At 45.9% G+C, this 19,280-nt stretch overlaps 1 protein-coding gene across 2 annotated transcripts in view; it reads right to left on the minus strand.

Moving 5' to 3' along the window:
- ZBTB45 (zinc finger and BTB domain containing 45) overlaps positions 1 to 19,280 on the minus strand; it is a 295,414-nt gene that overhangs the window by 73,075 nt on the left and 203,059 nt on the right. The window contains exon 1 of one of the 2 annotated variants that reach the window (XM_069638991.1): positions 4,326 to 4,483. The exons of the other annotated variant lie outside the window; for it this stretch is intronic. The gene's annotated coding sequence lies outside the window, so the exon portion shown is untranslated. Of the gene's footprint in view, positions 1 to 4,325; positions 4,484 to 19,280 lie in introns of those variants that run through there. 2 annotated transcript variants of the gene reach the window in all.

Genomic DNA, 19,280 nt, shown 5'->3' on the forward strand with positions numbered 1-19,280 from the left:
GCCTTTGGAGCAGGCGACAGGACAGTTAGTCAGAGGATGTGCCTGATGCCCTCCACTTCCTCTCAACCACCCTAAACTTGCGTTTTAGAGTGGCAAGGTCAGAGTCATACCAAGAGTTGCACTTTGAGGTAGACTTCAAGCAGATTCTCAAGACAGGGGCAAGGAGATCAAGAGAGCGATAGTGATAGACAGATGCAGGCTCGAGGCGGCTGTGTCAGAGTGTGAATCAGCGCAGGAGTAGGAGGAGAGAAAGTAGCTGCAAAGGCCTCCACTGACACAGGCTTCATGGGCCGGACGACCGAGAAGGTTGGTGGCAGTGCTGGGGTAGGCTTCACCTGGGGGACAGAGAGCTTCAGTCAGGAGGAGAGCAGAAAGTGATCAGTCCAAGAGAGAGGAGTGGAGAGATGGGGATGTCAGAAGAGATGAGAACATCCAAGGTGTGCTCTGCAAAGTGCGTCGGACAGAGGGTAGAATAGAAAGTGAGAGAGTGTTGCAGAGATTGTGGAAGAGCCGCGAGGTGGGGTTGGAAGCATCGAGATTGATGTTGAGGTCTCCGAGTAGGAGAAGTTGAGAGGTAGAGGCAAGGAGAGAAGAGGTAGAGGTCAGCCCACTCTGAGAGGAAGTGGGTGGCCTGTAGATGCTGGCCACAGTTAGAGAGAGGCCAGGAGAAATAGAGAGCCTGCAGACCAGGTATTCAAAAAGGAGGAGTAGGCTTGCATAGGGATGCCAGAAGCAGGGACCCACTGCGGAAAGATCAGGGCTACTCCACCTCCCGGACGGTTGGTTCTGGGTTCAGAGAGGATCTTGTAACCCTCGGGGAGCAGAGTGTCAAAGCTGGTCACAGAGCTGGCCGCGAACCATGTCTCGGTAAGAGAGAGTAATAATAATAATATAATTGAGATAGAGGTTATTTCTAAGGTAGCAACTAGCAAGAATCCTTCAAAAAAAAACAATTTTATTAAATTCAAACAAATGTTAAAAAGTATTAAATCATGTACATATACTTGCACTTGAGTGCTAATAAGATAAAAGAAAATCTATAGGAATACAACATAAATAAATGCTCGTTTAAGAACAAAGTGAATATTGCAGAACAAAATGTCAATGCATACAATCGTCACTTAATTGGCGTGTACTATTAGTTTGCGCCTCTGTTTGAATTTAGAGGTTTAAGGTCTCAACATGTTTCTGTTCTTAAAGAGTTACGCACTGAAAATTCTTCAGGAGAGCGAGTCCAAATCAAATTCCTATTCAGCAAGTCCGACTGGGATAGAAGTTAAAACAAGCATAGCCCTCGGGAGCAGAGTGTCAAAGCTGGTGACAGAGCTGGCTGCAAACCATGTCTCGGTGAGAGAGTGGACATCCAGGTTGAGTTCTTCAAGGAGGTGACAGATGTCAGAGGAGTGCTTGACAGCAGAAAGAGAGTTAAGAGTAGCAATGTGGAGCAGGTTGCCACAATTTAAAGACTTCTGTGGAGGGGTACAGGCTTGAGGTACACCCAGTGAGGTGGTATAGGGGCCTAAGGAGGGTGCGAGAGAGATGGCAGAAGAAGCAGCAGGAGAGGGGAGGAAGTCGATAAGACACGGGAAGCGCCTATCAAATAGGAGGAGATTGGGTTGAGGGCCTTGGCCAAGACGGTGCCATTCCAATACACATTGATGATGGTCTTGGCAAAGTGGAAAAAGGCCAAGAGGACCTTCCACCATTAATGGGAGAGGAGAAAGAACACAGAGCATATGAGGGGTCCATGTGTCTGGAGAGGGAACGACAAAGAGGATGTCGGAAAGGGTCTGTCCGGAGGAAGCACTGGTGTAGGTATCAGCGATAGGGAGGCCAGGCTTAGAGACCAGGATGTCCCTCTTAACTTCTTCCGTCCAGACTTAGTGAGGAGATATAGGGTAGGAGATGGAGTAGCAGTTAGAGAAGATACGAGAGATGGAGCGCACCATAGAGAGTGCTAGGAAACTTATCACCTGTCAACCTCCTGCTGTGGCTCTGGAGAGACAACCCCCACGCCTAGCCTTCTCCCAGAGGCCCAAAAGGTGATACAGGCCTCATAAGCACTGCTGATCACTTTCTTAAAGCAGAGCGTTTAAAGTGGGTGCAATTTACTATTGATGGCCTATTTAAGAGATCATTGTTGTGTTAAGAGCTGCAAAGGGGCATTTTTATTTTGAAAGCACATACAAAGCAGCAGTTAGCTGCCTAAAATCTGTGCCTTCCTCCAGCACAATTAAACATGCACAAAAACGTTTTAGCCATTTGCCTTATTTCCACGTTTATATTTCCCAAGCCAAAAAGTAAGTAAAATGTAACATTTTCCTCACATTATATATGAAGCATGCAAGTGAGCCATGAATATTTACAAAGGATGCGACAAGAGAGGTTGTCATCCTAGCGACTGGAGGGGATATTTTCTCTGGCCCTGTACTGATTTTCAGGGCACAAGTTGATTGCCCACTTTTTTCAACGGGTAGATGCAACCCCAGTTCTGTGTTTTTGAGGCCAGCATTAAAAAACTTTTAAAAAGTGCTTGCTCAAGTGTTCAGCTACTAGGATTTCACACCAGGTTGTCATGTTTCCAGTGCAGACGCTTACCCACAACAACACATAAAAGATAAAAGTGCCATTAAAGCTCACGTCCCATGTTTGGATGTTGTCCTCTTTGGAATATTTGTTTATAAATTGTTTGGCTTAAAAAGGTGGGCACCTTTTATACTTTGCTAGTGTCGTTTTTGGAAATGTTACCAGGTTTACCATGTAAAACATGTCGGAGCAGTGAAGACAGAAGCAAAACGAACTCTGGCCCAAGAGGGACGGGGAGTGGCTGGTCACCAGAACCAACAAGAGGCGGCATTGTAGTCGCACTGGCTGCCCGGGCCCACGGTGTGCACCTGGGCGACACAGGCGGTGATGACAAATGGGTGCAGGAAAAAAAACAAAAATAAATAAATTAATAACACTGGACCTTTTTCAGTCACTCTTGCCTACAACCAATGTCTTAAATCTGCTACAGCACCCGCGTTTACGAAAAAAAACACGTGAGACGCATACGTTTTAAAAGGGCTCTGTGCACATAACTGCCAACTGACTCGCGGGTTTGAACCGCAAAAAAAGACAACAGATGCTAGAAAACGCGCGTGAGCAGGTCGTGGTTTAAAACATAGCAATTACGTTACTGAAATGATTAACATTTTAAATGTGGAGAACCTTTAACCTTTCTTCTACATCGAATGCTGTTACTGAGGTTTGGGTCTCTTCAAACAGGCACCGGGGTATACCTACTGAGCTTTGCAAACTTCAGCAACCCAAAAGTTTCTCATTGCTCATTAAGCTGATGCAGTCATGCTCACAAGTAACTAACGGAGGTTCACTTAAAAATAAATATAATTTCTGAAAATAATAAAGCTAAGCATGCACTGGGGATCCACGCGTTTACAATTTGGTTAGATGCTAGTAGGGACAATTGCGTTTGCTCTATTACTGAACATACATATGAATAATGTTTTAATATGTCGAGAAGGTGGTTGCTAGTGAACACAAGATCCTAGAAGAGTGTTGGCCAAGATCAAACGTCGCACAGCAGTGCAATCTACCATGTTCCAACCCCGATTATTGATTATACACAAGTAAATAAAAAAAAAAAGGTGGCTCAAAAAGTACAATGCACTACACACACCCGGTGATGCAAAGAAGTGCCATCTGTCCAAATAGTTGAAGATCATATTCAACTAAGGGACTGTCATTATATTGAGCAAATACTTGTGTTGAAATATTTTTTTTCGGCTGTGTCATAAAACGTGTACACAATTTTAAACGCAATAAAATGTACATATACATCATAAAACAACTGCACGTTGCCACTGCCCCCACCCTCAGACTGTCGTGCACTTTGCAGCATAAACAATGCCATTGGTGGTGCAAGTATCTTCTCGTTGCCTTTTACTCGTGGTTTTGCCTGCCTTAACGCTTTGTTTACAAAGAGAAATTACTATTTTTTCAGATTTTTTGTCAGTGATAATGTGCAGCTATTAACATCCTCGCTGCATTCCTTTACATTGCGTTTTTAATAATTAGGCAAATGTACCGGCCCCACCCCTCCTAGAGCCCCGACCACTTCTTAGCCGTCACTGCTCCCCTTTGATCATATTCCTAGGCCGCTGACTACGACTGCTCCAATTAACGCTATGAAGGCTATTGTTTTCCCCTATGCATGCGCTCGAAAATGACACTCCACTTTGATTTTAAGGTGGAGTGTTAGACCCTTGATTTGTTGATGTCGCTTTTTCTTTTGCATCTGAGCCTGCCCCCATCCCATCACTCACTTCCGGGACCGTAGGGAACGTCTCCTACTTCCTCAGCCCAAACGACCCGACAGCACCTTCTTTCCATTCCAGAACCAGACATCACGTGACTGTTGATGGTCGTGCATGCGCGGAGTCTACAAGGGTTCAGACGGGTACACGAGTGCGTCACCAAAATACTACTCCCTCCCACCCATCAGTAGTGTCTAGTTCCAATCCGAGAAAAGGACCCTAGCAACCCGCCTCTTTTTCGCGTGACTTTGGGGACGCGTTCCCTGCTATGTACGCAGCGTCCCACGTCATCTAGTCCCACATCGTGAGCGGGAAGGCGGCTGCTCTTAGGCGCCTGAGCTTTGTATTGGCATTTTGTTCTGGATACTGGGAAAGTTCCCTTGGAAGCCAACGCCTCGTGCTGGCAACCAGATGGGGAAAGGGAGCAGGTCGAAAATTATATTTCAACATCGTAGTTATTCTATTCAGTGTGACAGGTAATACGGAGGTCAAAGAACGGACCAGTGGATGGACAATCGAATGCAGTGTTAAACTGGCCTGAGTGGGCTAATCGGGCATCTTGGTGTAAGTCTGGAGGGAGGCATGGGGGGATGTGGCTGTGCAGGGACGGATAAGGCATGTGGGTGTGTGGAGGTAGGGGTGTGGGTAGGTATGAGGCATATGGACGTGGTTCAGGAGGGAGTGATGGGGACATGTGGAGGGTGGGTGCATGTGAATCTGGAACACCTGGGCATGTGTTCGGAGGGAAGGATGGCAGCATCTGGGTGTGAATGGATTGATGGGGCATGTAGGTCTGGAGGCTGGGATGGTGGCATGAATGTGAATGATAGGATGGGGGCTTGTGGGTCTGGAGGAAGACGAATGGGACATCAGCATGTGAATCAAAGGAGGAGGGCAACTGGGTTTGAATGGAGAATGGCGACATGTAGGCCTAGAGATGGGGACGGGGGAATGTGAATCTGCAGCAAAGGCTGGAGGGCAGGTGGGTCTGGAGAGAGGGATGGGGAAACTGCACATGAATCAAAGGTTGGGGACATCAGGCTATGAATGGAAGGATGGGTGCATGTAGGTCTGGAGGGAGGGGGACATGTGAATCTGGAGCATCTGGGTGTGGGTCTAGAGCAGGGGGTGCACAACTAGTTTTGCCAGAGGGCCAAATGTACCTTACAAGCTATCTACCGGGGGCCAGATTGTTTGTGTGGGGTAGCTGGGCGGGGCAAGTGGTGAATTTACGACCACCCCTCAGAAATTTATAGTAAGTATGTGGGGGAACAAATGGGCAATTTAAGGTGTACTTCTTGTCTTTATTCTTATTTGTGCTTTCAATTCTGTAGTACACTTTATTAACAAGCCAGAAGTAAAACTGATTTTGGCCCTGGGCTTCAACATGTTATCAATAGTGTGAGAACAAAATCATCCCTGCACGCCTAGCAGCAATAACCTAACAGAACTGGCTGCCCTGCAGGTGAAAAAGAGATGTGAAGATGTGGCTGACGAGTGATCTGCCCACATTAATGACTACATGACTCCACACGCCACCACAAAACACCTCTGCTTTCAGAAGTACTGCCACAAAAGACTTCAATATCCACTATCAACATTGCTTTGTCACCGGGGCAATACATTAATGTTCTCTTTACAATACTTTTATTTGAAGCATCATACAAACGTGGTGTGTACAGGCCATGGAAAGAAAATATAACCAATATAGTTTTTATTCTATACTGCTTATTACCATGCTTTATAGCACTAGTGTTGATAAAATTGTGTACTAAATTGGAGGGGTGTAAATATTTCCCCCAAATATGCCAGTGGGATGGAGCGTAGCAAAAGAGCCCAAACCAATCAACAGGCGTTGGGGCGGCAGAGGGTCTTCCTCCCCACCACCCCGGGAATAATTTTAAAACGCAAGCACAAACAATGACATACACAATTTAAATTAAAGTACCTTCTGCCCTGGTCCTGATGTTCCTCCCAGTACTACAGCTCCTGCGTAGCATAAAAAAGAAGCAAAGAGCGCTTCCTGGTTTGTGCACATGAACCCAAGAGCCGTAGCGCTGATGAGTAAGAGCCCATCTCCCTTTGTATGTGGTAGGAGGCGCAGGAGCCCCTCCCTCATACATGGACTTATCCTGCATCTCTCTCCACTTCTGCATTTTGCACACACCTACTGCCTAGCAGTTACTGCCTGCTTAAGTAGAACTGAAAATGCGTGCACCAGCACTCCTGCCTGTTGTGTATATTGTGTATATATATTCTTTGTATATTTGTTGTTTCTTTCTGCCATGTGTTTTTCCTGTAACTAAGCTGTAAATTGTCTTATAAAAATGCGCCTGGTTACCCCTGGGTCTGGTGCGCAATACAAGTAACAAACAAACATACACACATGCAGTTCATCAGCCAGCATCCCCAATGGGCCATGCAAGGTTGGGGAAGCAAAATGCCCCTTTTTTACATGGCTCACTGGATAAAATCCAATGTGCTGCAAGACTTATCCTTGGCCTCAACCCCGGGGACCACATCTCTCCAGCCTTAAAATGTCTCCACTGGCTCCTGGTTGCTGCAAGGATTAAATTCAAATCCCTCTGCATCATCCATAAGGCTTTCTGGGCCTGGGGACCATGGTGTCTACAATAGGCTCTCACCAAATACTCTCCCTCCAGATCTCTATGCTGCTCCAGTGCCAACTCTCTGCGTGTCAAGCACTTCTCTAAACAGCAAGCTGGTGGCCGATCTCTTTCCTCGGCTGGCTCCCTACTCTGGAACAGCCTCTCCCTTCCTCTCTGTCTAGAGCCGTGGGTTGGTGCAACCTTGCCCATTATGGAGAAGTGCCACTGGTGCACCGTCAAAGAATGTATGCACAGGGCTAGTGTGGATGGAGATGAAATACTGTTGACTTTGAAGTCATGTACATGAACTGCACTGTTGGTAATAGTGATTTTTGAATACATTAATGCACTCATAGACAGGTGCTACAGAAGAAAGCTACCGGGGTAGCTCAGCAGGTTGAGTGACTGTTGCTAAGATGTTATATATTTAAAACTGGCTGCAAATCCTATGACTTTGCAATTCCATATAAAAATAAGTGCTATAAAATGTATGCGGCCAGGGGATATGTTGGGCTGGTAGCTTGCTTATATTCATGGTGAGGGTGGGGGAATTTTTGCTCACGCAGTGAAAATCAAAAATTGGCACCCATGAACCCACAGTTTAATTTCCTGATAACTGCTGTCAGTGCAAAAGAAGCATTTATTTGTGATTACGCAGCTTGACAAGCATATAGCAGCTTTAGAAATGTATCCTGTGAAAAAACACAAAGCAAAGGACAAAAACAACAGGGTATTTGTGACAGACAAAAAAAATAAACACATTTCAAAGGACACGAATGAATGTAAATTCCAGAAGTTTCAGTTTGGAAATGTCTTGTTGTTTTTTTTTTTTACCAGTTTAAGGTGCACATTTGGTAAACTAAAGTGTGCCCACCATGTACATAGCCTGCTTTTATCAGTGATAGTCCCCACCCCAGTGATATTCATGGCCCATTGCTTCCTGTGGCGTCCCTTTCAGGCCAGATGAAAGAACACAGGCAGGGCAAATGGAGACTGCTAGGCGTGAATGATGGCTGGGCTAAGGAGCACCTTTAAGGCCCTTGCAAAGAGTTCTTTGCCAGAGGTCTGGGAGGAGGGGAACAGGCCATCAATTAGAAAGGCAATTACCCCCCCCCTCCTGGGACGCCTCGCCTATGCCAGCAACATGTCAGGCTTCAAAGACTTTCATAATGAAGTGCGGCCAGCTTTGTTTTCTGTTGCTTGAAGTGGGCCGCACTTCATTATGAAAGTCCTGTTCTTCAGGGGGCCGCAAAGCACAATACCGCGGGCCGCATATGGCCCGCGGGCCATATGTTGTGCACCCCAGGTCTAGAGGGAGAGATGGACAGGAAATCTGCATTTGAATGGAAGCATGGGATCTGAGGGGAGGGGTGGGTGCATGTGGGTCTTGAGGGATGGCAGGGGAACTGGGTGTGAAGAGAGGGATCGGGAATCTGGGTGTGAAGGAAGGCAGGGGACATCTGCGAATGGCGGGGTGGGGGAATGTAGATATGGAGGGAGATCTGAGGACATCTGAAAGTGAATTAAGATGTGGGGGCATGTAGGTCTGGAGACAGGGATGGAGCATCTGCAGGTGAACGGATAGATTGGAGGCATCTGGGTGTGAATGGGCATGTGTGTAGGTCTGGAGAGAGGGATGGGGGTATATGAATCTGTAGCAGTGGGTCTGGAAGGAGAGCGGGATGAGGTCACCTGCATGTGAACTGAGAGATGGGGCATCTGGTTGTGAATAGAAGGATGGGTGCTGTTAGGTCTGGAGAGGGATGGCGGCATGTGGATCTGCAGTGAGAGCTAGAGCACCTTTATGTGGGTCTGTAGGGAGAGAGGGGTGGGAATATCTGCATGTGAGTCGAGAGATGGAGCCACCTGGGTGTGAATCAGGGGATGAAGGTTTGGATGCAGTCGATTGGGGGCATGTGAATCTGTACTACCTTGGTGCAGGTCTGGAGGGAAAGAGGGATGGGGCATCTATGTGTGATTAAGGGATGAGGGCATCTGGGTGTGAATGGGAGCATGTGGGGCATGTAGGTCTGACAGCAGGGATGGCGGATTGTGGGTCTGGAGGGATTGATGCAGGCATCTGGGTGTGAATGCAGGGATAGGGGCATGTAGGACTAGGGCATCTGCATCGTGAATGAGGGCATGTAGTTCTGGATGAGGGCATGTGGGTCTGTAGGGTGGCCTGGAGCATCATGATGTATTCTGGAGGAAAGGCTGGTAGCATCTGGGTGTGAATGGAATGATAGGGCATGGGGGCATCTGGATTTATTTATTTGTATTTATTTGAATAGGGATGTCAGTTTCAAGCAAATGACTTACAATTACACATTTACAGATGGCAGAGGCATTCCCACAAACGGTGCCTGTGCAAAAGCACAAAGATGAGAACAAGTGGTCTAGAGGAAAGGTATCTACTGCAATACCCAAATGCCCAGTAATATTCAGTCAAATTTGAACAGATTTGACAGTCTGAAGTTCATCCAGTAACTTTAACAAAATGCCCGGTAAAAAACCCAGTTATATATTTTATTCCACAGACTGGGACGATGAACATAGTCGAAGGCACTAGCTACGTCAGTGCAGGCCAAAAAAAGAGGTGGCTGATCTTTACCACGTGACTATTGGTGCAATAGCTGAATTATTAGACCATTTAAAGAGGTCCTGCTTTTTTCCAGAAAATCCTTTTGGAATTTCGAGGATCTACCAACAGAATAAGCCCAAGAATTGAGCTCTTACAATAACAACGTTTTGAAGAGGCATCAAGCAGAACAATGGGCTGTTAATTGCCAGGATCATTAAGGTCACCCTTTTATATGTTGGCATTATAAACATGATCTCCAAGACTGCAGCAAAGCCCCCATAAGTGCAGTAAATGGAGTACAATTTGTGCAAAATATTGGACCAAAGTAAAGGATTATTTTTCAGTACTAAATTGGGGAGACCATCTGACCCCATTGCATGAGATGATTTTTGACTTTTTTTATCAAATGTTCAATATCCATTGATGTAAAAGATCTTTCCAGCAGCCAAGGCAGGCCTAGTTGAAGTTAATTTTGGTGATACTTGGGCGTCCAAACTTCTCAATGAAGAAGCTATTCCATGAAGCTTAAGAGATCACATTATCTGAAGCAGAAGTTGTTGACCCATAGGTCATGACAAAGTATGGCCACAACTTGAAAAAATGCAAGGATTACATTTATCAGCAATAGTTAACATAATTTGGCTGTCGGCAATATCCAGATGCAAACGATAATATTTCGAACAGTTTCTATATTGTTTAAACATTTTACATGGGCAATTTTATCAAGCTCAGATAGAGAAGGAGAAATACGCGGGTGTAGACCGATGTAGCTGTGCGCTAAACCCTCAAAATTGTTGTGAAGATATGCTGCAGGACCAATATCCTGAGGTTATAACCCTACCTCAAATAACAATATGAACAACAACTACTAATTACATGCGCTTCATCAACTCAGATGAATTGTTGATTTTTAGTAATAGATTCATCAAATAGTTTTTATTGCGATTCTTCCAATATTTTCAGCCGACACGTGTTTTTCGACAGATCGTCTTTCTCAAGGCATGATCGTCTTTCTCAAGGCATGAGCATGAGTCACATTCCTGTGCCACTCAGTTAGATCAAGGTATGGCATAGGATTTAAATATTCAGGTTTCTCTCTTGATTTGATTAGCTCTGCTTCAGAAGTACTTAATTAAATTGTAACTATCTCCCAGTCTGCTTGGCCGATTTCATATCTTCCCGATTAGGATGTAATTCACTTGGGTGTCCTGTTCGGATTAACCACGTTATCAGCTCGATATTCTTCTGATAGAGAAGGATCTTGTTTAATAAATCTGATGGATTGTCTCAAAGTCAACTTTTTTACTTGCACAACTCCATCATAAAGATGTAACCTAGCAAAATTCCTCTTGCCAGTAGGGGGGGAGGTTAGCCAGTAGTTTACTACAGGTAATCTCAGATCCAACGGCCTTTGGTAAATTATCTATCTCAAACACTTCAACATATGGTAAAAGATTCCCAAAAACCAAAACACAAGAGCATATTAATGGCCTCATTACAAGTTCGGCGGTATACAGCGAGTAAATTGCTGAAATGCAGACAAACTCAATTACTGTCACCCCCCACTTGGTCCTGTGGAGTTCCCACGGAATTACAAGCAGTGGTAATTCCCCATTTTTGGAGTCCATAGTACTAAATGGGGATTGTTGGCGTATTTGCCAAGTGGTAAATCTGGTGTTTTTGGGAGGTGATGTAGAGGATTTGCCTCCAGCAACAAGCTGGAGATAAATCCACCACTTTTCCTCCTAAAATCAGCACATTTATCATACAGTAATTCTGCATGAAAAGTGTCAGTAACGGAATTACAGCAACTTTTTTCTCACACCGCCAAACTTGTAATAAATCATAGCATTAGACCAAAATGTGCGATTTTTGGGGGTTTTTTGTTTTTGAGAAGAAGCAATGATATCACTAGGACCCTCACAAACGTGGAGGTGACATGCCTCTTGTAAATTAATGATAAGTGGACATGATCACTCATTCTGAAGCTAAAATATAATCTAAAATTGCCATACTAAAACCCATACACCATGTCATTCGACTCAGCATATCTCTAGGCATATTGGCATTCAGTTTAAGAAGGAACCAAAACTGCATAACTTCCGCCTACCTGAAGCCACGCTGGTGAGACCGGCTACTCACAGATTATACCGATAAAGTCAGAAATCAGGGAAGCTTAAATCGCCCATTAGAAATATTCCCTCAAAACCGAAGACGCTATGGCACTCGTTCAAAAGATTATCTAGAGTTGAACATTCTTGTCCCACAGTCCTCTTAATATTTCAACACCATCCTGCCCTCTCAACAACCATCTCACCCCTGAGGCCCTTGATTCATGGCTTAGCGCATCTCTGATGCGCCTCACCCCCCCCTGCAAACCATCAATCCGCCGTGGCCCTTTCCCCAGATGGTTCACTCCTGAGCTGAAGACCACTAAACGACTATACAAACACCTAGAACGCAAATGGCATAAAGAGAAAACCCATGAGAGCAGGACCACCTTAGCCTGACACCTGTATCGGTACAAAGCCGAAATCCGGAAAACAAAAAAGGCCCACTACAACTCCCGATTCCTAAACTGCAAAAACCCAAGCAAAGAACTCCACAAAATTATCTCCGAATTCACCAACCCAGCTTGTAACACAACCATCCCGACCGCATCGCAATCACTCTGTGACTCACTCTCCCTCCACTTCTACTCCACTGCTATAGAAAGGACAAATACTCTAACCTCCAAACTAGCACTCTTACAGCCACTAGACAATCCTCAGCCCTTACCACCCAACCCATCAGCTACAACCTCCACGCAACCAACGTTCGACTCCTTCAGTCCATTAACAACAGAACAGTTTCTCAAACTCCTATCTGCCCGCAAACCATCCGGATCACCATTGGACCCATGCCCTGCCACTACCCTTAAAGAAATCTTTGCCTCCACCTGTGCAGGAGAACACGCAAGATCTATCATAAATGCTTCCCTCTCCTCCGGTACCTTTCCAGACGCATTCAAATTGGCGCACGTCAAACCCCTGATCAAAAAACCCTCGCTCGACCCGCTCGAGCCCAAAAACTACCGCCCCATATCAAACACCAGGTTCCTCGCCAAACTCATTGACCGAACCGCCTACTCTCAACTTAACGCCTTTGTTGAAGCCAACAAACTCCTAGACCCCGCCCAATCAGGCTTCAGAACCTGTCACGGAACTGAAACCACCCTAACCTCTATCTGGGACGACCTTAAAATGACTGCTGACTCCGCGGGTTGCGCCGCACTAATCCTTCTCGACCTATCAGCCGCCTTTGACACGATCAATCACTCAATACTCCTTGATCGCCTCCACTCCCTAGGAATACGTGGAACCGCCCTCAAATGGATAGCCTCATTCCTCAAGGACAGGCACCAAATAACGACACTCTCCAACTTTACCTCCCAAGCCCGACCAGTTGACACAGGAGTCCCACAAGGAGCGTGTCTATCTGCCCTCCTCTTCAATCTCTACCTGACCACCCTCCCACCGATAATTCGTGCACACAACATCCTATGTTACAACTACGCCGATGACACACAACTGATTCTAAAATTCTTGAACACGAATCCTAACGCACAACCTGACCTGGCATCCTGCCTCCTTAACATTGAACGCTGGATGACCCAAAACCACCTCCTGTTAAACCCCTCCAAAACAGAAATCATGGTGTGCGGCAACCAAGATCTCCCGCACCCTCTGCCCTGGCCATCCGCCATGGGCAACTCACCGATACCCTCCAACACAGTGAAAAATCTTGGATGCACCCTAGACTCTGACCTAACACTCTCTCGCCAAGTCAACAATGTCTCAAAGTCCTGCCACTACCACCTTAAAAACCTTAGGCGCATCTTTCCATATCTATCATTTCCTAACAGAGTCTCTGCGGTACAATCAATCGTCATCTCACGGCTGGACTACGGCAACCCCCTATACCTCGGAATCCATGCCCACCAAATGAACAAACTTCAAAGAGCACAAAACGCGGCGGCCAAAGTGCTACTTGCGCTTGGTCCAAGAGACCACGTATCCCCAGCCCTCAAGACACTCCACTGGCTTCCAGTAGCCCGTAGGGTAGCATTCAAAACCCTATGCCTCACCCATCGAGCAGTACATAAAACTGGCCCACAATATCTTCAAGAAAAACTAATAGCTTATCACCCCACTCGCACCCTCAGATCAAGCACAGCCGGCCTCCTAGTAATTCCTAAGACAAACTCAGTCAGGTTAGGCGGAGCATCATTCTCAGCCCTAGCCCCAACCCTGTGGAACTCTCTCCCACCCCACATCAGGCTAACCGAGGAGCTAACAGCTTTCCGCAAACTTCTGAAAACCTGGCTCTTTCCCTAAAACCAAGACTCTGTATGGAAAATTGTACTTAGAAGTTCGCCCAGTTCCCTCTCTGGGAAAATTGCATTTAGAAGTTGCACACTGAAAGAGCATATAACCCATCACACCACACCCCACGCTTACTCTCTCCTTACATCACCACTCAACTAGAACACAGAGATACTATGACACCATTCGGTATAACTGTTCTCATACGAACATCCACCGCTTACTACACATCATTCTATGTAAACACTGCTGGTCCCACACCCCCAGCCAGGCGTTTTCCTCAGGCCTAACGCAGCCACATCCGTTCCGGATAAATCCTGCCAGAACGAACACATTCTCCTGATCTCTCAACCACCACACCTACCGATAAGAAGCAGCTATTACACGTGTACCGCACAAGCTGCACACATATCCGGTGCTCACACGCACCTTTTGACTCTCCCTACTCTCTCTACTGATCTGAACTTCGGTTCCCAAGGGCGTTCAACCTACCAGCGCCTTCAGACCATACCAATGGTATATAAGGCGCTATATAAGTGCAAAATAACAATAACAATAAGTAAACATTTTTATTTAATTTATTTGTGTCCATGCTTTCAAAAAAACCTTAGACATTTTTATCAAACAATACCATTTTCAAAACACCATTAAAATGCAATAACATTATAACATAAAACATGCCATTCATAGGACAAAGACTCGTTTGGATGTTTAAAAAGTATCTTGTAAAATGTTATCATCAAGTATGCTAATTTTATCCTCATTAAAGGATAGTTCCGGGACATTTTTTTTATTGTCCCTACGGTTCGGCCATGTGTTTTTAAGCATAAATCGGTAGATCGTAGAAAACTTTCCTATGGACCATACCCGACTTTTCGTCCATTAACACACTCGAAATCAGCCGCCATTTTCTGATAATCCTATCACTTGCCGCATCGCCCTGGCTCACCTGCTTTTGCGGCACTAAATCAAATCCCCCGCCCCTGAGCCTGACATCAGCAGACGCGTACCGCCCATTTCCCAACGCCAAAGCACGTTTCGTGTCAACAATCGCTGCGCCTCAGCTAATGAAGTGTCGCCATGGAAATGGCAGGACGCCTCTTTCCTCAATAAGTATAAACACACCGTTTCACAACACACAGCAGCAGATTTTCGATTCCATTACTCTCGCTGTGTTACTTTGAGTATTCTGTGACTCGTTTCTGTGCTCTGGTCAGCTACCTTCGCCGCTTCTAGGCCTTGTGAACACCTGTACCATCTCTGTAAATTATTTTACTTTCTTTACCACACAATGGCTACAATAATGCCGTATATGTACGAGCCCGAGTACACCGAGGAAGAACTACTGGAAAGGCAAGCACGCGAAAACGATGGGGATTCGGACGGCAGTTGGGAGGACCAGTCAACGGATGAAGAGCCTGGACCATGTCGCATGGACGGCGTCTCCACCTGGTGCACATGCAATCGGTGCGAGCTAATGCCAACTGAGGAGGAGAACTGCTGCTGCCGTGAAAATTCCGGGTGCTTGGCCTACATTTCGGAAGGCGAGCCAAGTCCGCAATGCATCACCGAGCTGCCAGAGTTCAGGGAAGCCTGCCTCTCACGGACCGTGTTGAGGATGATGATGGTGCTTATGCACGAACTTCGCGGCACTGTTCGTCCGCGTAATCCGAGTAACGAGTAAGTATACTCTAGTTGTGATGTCAGTGATGCCACTACTATTTCATGGTCGTCTCCCACATATAAAATTACATCTACATATCATTCGAACGCATGTAAATTGGTTCCATATTGTGCATTTTCTAGATAGAATTTTTTTCAAAGCAGAATGACATTTTTTACCTGAATCGACAGTGATAAGAAAGTTTTGTCATTTTAATACAGTTTGCATCTTTCATTTTCACAGGTGGTACAGGCTGGTGGCCTATCGTTGCTTCACTTGGTGGCTTCACGGGAGGCTCGGACACCGCGTTCGGAGAGTAATACCTGCCTGTGCGGTACTTGCCATTAGACAACATTTCCCCAGCGACAGTGGACAATACCGCGGATTTTCCCTGGATGTGCTGCAACCGGAACTTTACAATGTGTACTGTTTATTATTTATGTTCTATTGAAATTAAGATCTAAAATAAAACCCAACATATATTTTAACAATGGTTGTTTTGATTTTTTAAATGAATCTAGTGTGTCTCCATTGAATAGTCTTCCTGTGCCTTGTCTTGTCACACCACATGTCTCCGGCCAGCATCCTCCCTCACGCTGGCCGCCCACCTTCAATCCACATAACCGTTGAACCCATATGCAGCAGACATACATATGTTATTTTGCGGGTTGGCATCAAGCCTCCCGGCCTTGCCTCCTCCCCCAAAAATACTTACCACACCACTTTGTTCAAGCGTTGGCAATAAAAGGCCGTTGGATTTTATTGATACAAAACATGGTTATAGGTAACTAATCAATATGGTTGATCATAATAAATCATCCTTTTGGGCACCGGGTACAGAGATGACCCCCTCTGGCCCGTGCTGCCTTGCCACCACAGGCCAGCCTGCTGCTGACTAACTGCCTAGGCATCCAGGGTCTCCAGGGTGAACTGCACCCATATATTCTCCTGGGAGGGTGAGGTATTTATAAACTCACCCCCCTGCCTTCCATGTACTAGATCCTGCAGCCTGCCTCTTACATGCAGTTAGATGGCCTCTCCTTGGTGAGGCCCTGCGGCAAACGAGTCTTGTCTGCACGACCACCGCCCCAATCCACCCCCCCGCCCTATCAAAGGCAGTTCGCACCGGGGTACTTGTGCTGGCAAGTGGAGCTGTCAGGGAGCGATAAAGGCCAAGAGGTGCCAAAGACCATGTACACTTCAAAGTGGTCTATAGAGCATGGGTTGTTGTTCCCATGTCTACCTCAAGACCCCGTGTCTCCTGCCAAGCATCCCCCCTCACGCTGGACGCCCCCCTGCAATCCACATAAGTGTGTCTCCATTCACGAGTCTTCCTGTGTCTTGTCTGCACGACCACCGCCCCAATCCACCCCCCACCCTATCAAAGGCAGTTCGCACCGGGGTACTTGTGCTGGCAAGTGGAGCTGTCAGGGAGCGATAAAGGCCAAGAGGTGCCAAAGACCATGTACACTTCAAAGTGGTCTATAGAGCATGGGTTGTTGTTCCCATGTCTACCTCAAGACCCCGTGTCTCCTGCCAAGCATCCCCCCTCACGCTGGACGCCCCCCTGCAATCCACATAAGTGTGTCTCCATTCACGAGTCTTCCTGTGTCTTGTCTGCACGACCACCGCCCCAATCCACCCCCCGCCCTATCAAAGGCAGTTCGCACCGGGGTACTTGTGCTGGCAAGTGGAGCTGTCAGGGAGCGATAAAGGCCAAGAGGTGCCAAAGACCATGTACACTTCAAGGTGGTCTATAGAGCATGGGTTGTTGTTCCCATGTCTACCTCCAGACCCCGTGTCTCCTGCCAAGCATCCCCCCTCACGCTGGACGCCACCCTGCAAACCGCATAATGCCACGACATATACACGTCATTCATTCACAAACACACCCCTGTTTCGAATTCTTTATAACCCACTTCATATTTCTAATGAGAACTTCTTTGCGCTTTGCTAGTCAACCCGTGAAGGTGCTGGTTATCTGCTCTTCGTCTCTGTGAACTTCCGTGACCACTTCGAGGAAACTCGTCAGTTTGCAACCTGTGAACTGCTCCCTGTTCTACGACAAGAAACTACTCTGATCCCTGCATCTAACTGTTTGTTCGTCAAGGTAAGGCCATGTACCATAATCATTTTGCGTCCAATTTCTTTTCGTTCAAGACAGTACATGCAATGAACTAGTCACATGTTCTGAGTTTACATTGGTATTCATAGAGAATTGTTGATCTTTACTTTTCAGAACTTTCCACAATGCCTGCCTGTTCCATTGGCGGTTGCCCTTCGAAGACCCATAATAAATCTGAAGGTACTATAATGCATGTTTTCCCTAAGACAATAGATCAGATAAGAGAATGGGTCCGATATTGCGGATATCCACCGTCTGAGCTTGAAAGTAGAGTCCTAGAAGTCTTTGCGGACAAGAGGGGTGATCGATACCGCATCTGCAGCAGGCACTTTAGCTCAGACATGTACTCCACATCATTGCTAATAAAGAAGAACACACCGCGAGCAAGGCGAAAATTGCTCTCAACCGCTATTCCCACTCTATTCGTCCACATCCCTCCACTGGTGAGTCAAGTTTATGTATTTATCTCTCGGCCTTGCGGTAGTGTGTAGCATTAGCTAACAATAATTTCCCCATTTATGTATCCACTCAATATGAAGGCGGAAGATTCTCCATCCGTGTCGTTATTGCAGTCATCAGCCACTTCAAGCGCCTATCGGGTAATCTTACTTGGCTATTCTGCCACTGACTTGTTTTAGGCATGTAAATCAATAGTTTTAATTTATTGTGTAATTATTTTACCTAATGGTACACCCTTGAACTCGTCCTCTAGTCTTTGTTTTCAGTTATAATTATTGTTATCCAAAATAATGCAAGTACTGTCTTTCAGGGAGATGCTGAGGAGTCCAACGTATTGACGACAACCGTTGATGTCACTCAGATGCTCGAGGTACGTTTCCGGACAGTTCCATCGATGGAGATCATCAGATCTTGCATTCTTGTAGCGTGATTGTTACACACAATGTTTCTTTCGTTTTTAGCCATTGATATGTCCTTCTGTCGTCGCCCTCCTATGTGTCTTCTTTTTTCAATATTGTGTTCATTACTAATGAAAGTCCTATGTTTCAGGGAGTCGATGGAGCATTAGTCCAAGAAGAAGGGGGAGCATGCAGTTACGGGTCGGCGCAACAGCTTGCAGAAGTGTGCACCGCAGTTACATCGTCCCTTGATGTTCTTATGCATTTCGAGGTATGGATACTGACAGTTCGATCAAGCAAAATCATATGACGTGATTACATCCGCTATACTTCCTTCTTTATTAACGCAAGTACTATGTTTCAGGGAGATGACGGAGCTTCTTCTACAAGAACATCACCCCTAGTAGTTGATGCAGATCTCTGGGTGGTGACACTTCCAACGATCGAGCAAATCGAATCATATTTACATATCCATTATTTATTTTAGACAACTGATCATTTGTGCAGGTCTATTTAGATGAGCTGTTGACGCCTGCACAAAGTTTATGTTCTTTTTAACAAAATAGAAAGCCATACTAATGCAATTAATCTGTTTCAGGGAGTTACTGAAGCATCATCTTCAATAATATCATCAATGGAAGTCTATGAGGAGCCCGAGGTATCGATCTTGACAGTTCCATCTAACTAGATCAACTATGCGTGAATAATTGTCGTTTGAATGTTCTACACAAAGCGTTCATTCGTGTTTTGCTATTGAGATGTACG

The sequence above is a fragment of the Ambystoma mexicanum genome, chromosome 1q, assembly GCF_040938575.1.
Source record: "Ambystoma mexicanum isolate Mex_15411 chromosome 1q, UKY_AmexF1_1, whole genome shotgun sequence".
In the NCBI taxonomy this organism is placed as follows: domain Eukaryota; kingdom Metazoa; phylum Chordata; class Amphibia; order Caudata; family Ambystomatidae; genus Ambystoma; species Ambystoma mexicanum.